At 30.5% G+C, this 4,745-nt stretch overlaps 1 long non-coding RNA gene across 1 annotated transcript; it reads left to right on the forward strand.

The window, feature by feature from the left end:
• Positions 1–3,486: 3,486 nt before the first annotated feature.
• Positions 3,487–4,512, forward strand: LOC128170977 (uncharacterized). The gene is made up of 3 exons (XR_008241968.1): positions 3,487–3,589; positions 4,144–4,279; positions 4,418–4,512. It is a non-coding gene; the product is annotated as an uncharacterized LOC128170977 (long non-coding RNA).
• Positions 4,513–4,745: the final 233 nt, after the last annotated feature.

A 4,745-nucleotide genomic window follows, 5' to 3' on the forward strand; every position in this document is an offset into this window, starting at 1 on the left:
TAATTAATTAGCCTCTATATTTTTCTCTTACATACATGTATCTTTAATTTGTAGACGTAACATTTTTAAAACCCAGAGTTAGGAAATCATACTTTGAAAATGAATTATAAATGTAAATAAACCTTTATTCACTGGACATATCGTATACACGTACATACTAAGATTTCAACGCCTTTTGAAACCCTGACTTGCACCTGGGCACACGACACACCTGTTATGTATGTCTTGTATATTCTGTGTTAGTTCCAGGGGTTTTCTTAAGTTGGACAAACAATAGACTCTAATTAGATATACACAAACGTGCATCTGGGCACACGGCACAACTGTTTTGTATATCTTGTATATTCTGTGTTAGTTCCAGGGGTTTTCTTAAGTTGGACAAACAATAGACTCTATTTAGATATACACAAACGAACAAAACTAGACAAACAAAGAAGTAATATCCTGCCCGATATAACAAACTTAAGGCAGTTGATAGTCTTTTCATCTTTAACAGGTATCTAGTAGATCTAGAATTAGACCTAGAAATAATTAAAATCGAAAAAAATACATACCTTAAACCAATTTTTAAATTAAATCATGCATTTTTGGTTCATTATTTTTATTTTTTTTAATAACCGGATGTACTAAGAGAGAGAGAGAGAGAGAGAGAGAGAGAGAGAGAGAGAGATTTATTTCACCGATTAATTTATAATAGGAAACAAACATACTTAAATATCATTTCATGCACAAATTTAGATACAGAGACTGCGCTCATCCCTACAAAGAATTTTATAACGGCAATCTGTGTCCATCGGAGCGTTGTTGATGATTGCAATCTGTGTTTAATGGAGCAACAATTAAAACCGCCTGGAACTACCCCCCCCCCCCCTCCTTCCTTGGAAATTATATCATCACTCGGATCACCCCCTCCCATCCCTATAAAAGAGCTTTTGCATTTAATACATGTTTTTATTGTTCAGTTTGATCAAACTTGGCTTAAAGGGGACTTAAAGAAGTTTGGACATTAAGGACCTATAAGCTCAGCTTAAAGGTGACTTAAAGGTGGCTTAAAGATTGTATATCCTTTAAGCCACCTTTATGCCACCTTTAAGGACTTGCTTAAGGATTGTTTTTCGCCCTGTGCGGGTTTGTATTGATGTATGCAGAACAGACTTTGAAACATACTGCTACATTAGAAAAAATGAGTGACTTCCGTACAAAAACATTTCAAGCGTTTTTTGTGAATCACGAAGCGTCCCATACAGACTTTCCAATCCAGAAAGATGTTTCATTAAATTTAAATTGTCTTTCTCATTATAAATTTACATAGTGTTTCGAATCGTAAGATTTTAATCTCGATTTTTGCCCAATATCTTAATTCAAGCCATTGATATTGTTTAAAATAGTCACTACAATTCACTCTTTTATCAAGATCTGACTGTTAAGAATATAATTCTTATCAACTCTCGAACATATTGTTAAATACTTTATAAATATATAAGCATGTATTTTATTACCACCCACCGTATGGAATCTCTTTTTTTTAATATTTTGATAAAAATAAATCTGTTTTTATCGGTATATGTAATGTAATATATGCAGTGTAACTATATCTGTTATTCAAATACCCCCATCAACAAATCTTTGTCACAAACGAAGCAGTTAATTTCATTCAAATGCCTTGTGTATGTATTTTAAGCTATCATTTAAAACATGATAATGGTTAATATATTTAAATACCTACCGCATAACAAAACCAAGGCTACAGTTTTTGTTCTGAAGATATTGATCGAACTTAGATCGAAGTATATTCATTGTTACACTGTGACATGTTTAAAACGCAATGTGCTTAGATCAATGTACGTGCAATACATAAAGTGGGTTGCCATGTGCAAGTAATTGCAATACGGTAAGAATATATAAGCTGTGTAAACAGAGGAATGTGCTTTCCATTGAGGCCCTTGCTTAAGGTAAGAACGGTCTACAAGTAGCATACTTAGTTTTCTTTTACATTAAGTTCATTGCTGCCTTATTCGACGTTATGAAAGATATTAGATAAAAGAAGACAAATACATGTAACAGGTAAACTAAGTTTCTTAAATTTGAAAATCAAGCCATCTTATTTTTAATTAAAGTAATGATAATACAATTTCATCATTTTCTATACATAAATGCAAAATGATTGTGAATTGACAGAAAACACCTAACCTTTTACGCAGCACTGTTAAGGTTTACTTTGTGGTCGCGCCGACCAGAAAGTACGGGGAATGTTAATTATGACATCATACAAAACAAAATGTCGTTAAAACTGATAATAAAGTAATGTCCAATTGTTATGGTTACAAAAACATTCAACTACATTAAAATTACCTACACAGGAAAAATGTCCACATGTGTAAAATATGTTTATTATTTTACACATGTTTTGCACATACAATGCATGTGTACAACACATGTTTCAAAATGTATATGTTGAACACATATATTGCACACGTGTGTAACATATGCTTTTTACATATGTTTAACACATATATAAAAAAATATATGTTCAATACATGTCCGTTTCAAACAACATATGTAAAACATATACAATGTAAAAAAAATGTTATTATTCATTTTCGTGACCTTCACCTATATTAATGCATTTATTAGTAAAAACATGTAAAAAGAAACTTTATTTAACAAAATTTTGCCGACTAACTTACAGATAATTTATTAGATAACCTATTCCGGATTTAAATCTTGATTGGCTTAAATTTTGTCGTTTGCAATCATACGTCAATTTTTACGTCACGGAGGCAGAAGATGTTAAATTTGCAGATTCGATTTGAAGCTAAAGGTAAGGTTTTTAAATCTTTCTTATTCATTTATTTGTATTGTAAAATTATATAAATATTGCTGGTAGCAACCTAACATTAGTCATTTTATAACGCGTAAAGTAGCTCAGAGCTTGTGTTCTCAAGGAAAATTCGGGTTGAAAACAAAAAACCTGCATTGTCAACGATCGAAGCTTATCCAATATACTAAGATGAAATTGATGAAAGTTTTTAGATGTAATGTATTGGCAAATATGGGGATTTGATGTATATATACTAAAAAAGGTATATACTACATCTGCTATATGTAAACGGTGGGTCTGTAGGTAAACATTTTCCACAAAGCTACAACTCAGCAGCTGTAGCTGGCAAAAAGTAGATATTAAGAAAAAACAATGCTTGAAAATTTAGCCAACATTAAATATATATTTAAAAAAGTGAAAGTAGAAATAAAGACTAGAGTAAAGCACGTTGCAAAGTAAAATAGGTATTCCATAAAACTTAAAGCTGCAAGTCGAAAGTTTTATATAATTTTGTTGTTGTTGTTGTTGTTGATATATCAATACTGAACATTAGATTGATTTTTGAAATGTTCCTTATTATGCAACAAGTTGCTAAAATGTTCAGTCGGTTACTTATTAATTATATCAAGTGAGTTCTTACTGTATGTTTATAAACACACTTTATTTTCAGACAGTTTACAGAAGACATAAATTTTTCAAGATCTAGACATTCTTCTTGAGTTCATAGATAGTTCTACACTGCGGATGGTATAAACGTGACAAATCATGGTAATTAAATCTATACACGTAGAGTTCTGACTGTATTGTTAAAATTAAGAATGTTGGTACCTTGCACCGTTTAAATGTTGAAAATCTAATTTTTACAAATAATTCAAGTTAAATTCAAACAGATATTATGTCTGTTTTCCTCCTCAAAATTAAATATATATTTTATGCCGATTTAAAGACCTCTGACGATTGCATTAAGTTGGTATTACCATTTTAGAAAGAAGTCCACACATGCATTGCTAATGTCAATGCATTGAAAAGAAGGAAGTTGAAGTTAGATCGACAGAGAGATGGCTAGTTTTAAGGTTAGTTTACCAGTTTCGTTGCAAAAATATGTGCAATATCAGAATTTTGTTAAAGCTGCTTGGTATCCACTGGTGGCTGCATGTTTGATTCATAATTTCTTATCTCAGACTACTTAAAATTGTTAGTTGTTAGCAATTAACAGCACTTGTTACAATTATTGTATGACATGTAACATGTTCTTGCAACACAACATTAAAATATATATATGATGCTATGTACACACATTTCTGAAAATCTGGATGTTTCAGGTTTTTTCAGTCCATAGCTGTAATAATGGTAACCATCGGTAGGAACAGTTTACCGAATAGTAGAAGTTCTGGCCAGAGTTCAAAGGAGAGAATTATAAAATGATATACATGATTCTATAGTAAAAACCACATATATGTAAGTTCTGTTACAGAAATACATGTATTTAGATTAAAATGAAAATTTGATTCTTAAATGACAATTTAATTTATATCTTCAATTTATGAAATATACAATGACTATAAATCAATTTGAGATGTTTTTTTCTGTCACCAGAGTTCTATCATCAATAGAAAAAACAACAACAGACCAAATATATGGGAACCTCTGCAGGAAAAAAAAAGAAAGAAGAATCAAGGGTTACCAAGAGGTAAGTTAAAAGATTTGTTGTGATTTCTCTATTTTTCAATATTAGTACATATTCTGACCTAGATTACTTATCTAATATCGTTCTGTAGGGATTTTAGTTTTAAATCTATATAATGTAATATTATTGGATTGAGCAACAAGTGTATCATGTAAAACAGAGACATGGAAAATGATAACTAATTTAAAATATAATCAATACATAACTATGTATGTGAAGTTTTTCTTTTTATTTACA

Source organism: Crassostrea angulata, chromosome 2, assembly GCF_025612915.1.
Source record: "Crassostrea angulata isolate pt1a10 chromosome 2, ASM2561291v2, whole genome shotgun sequence".
In the NCBI taxonomy this organism is placed as follows: domain Eukaryota; kingdom Metazoa; phylum Mollusca; class Bivalvia; order Ostreida; family Ostreidae; genus Magallana; species Magallana angulata.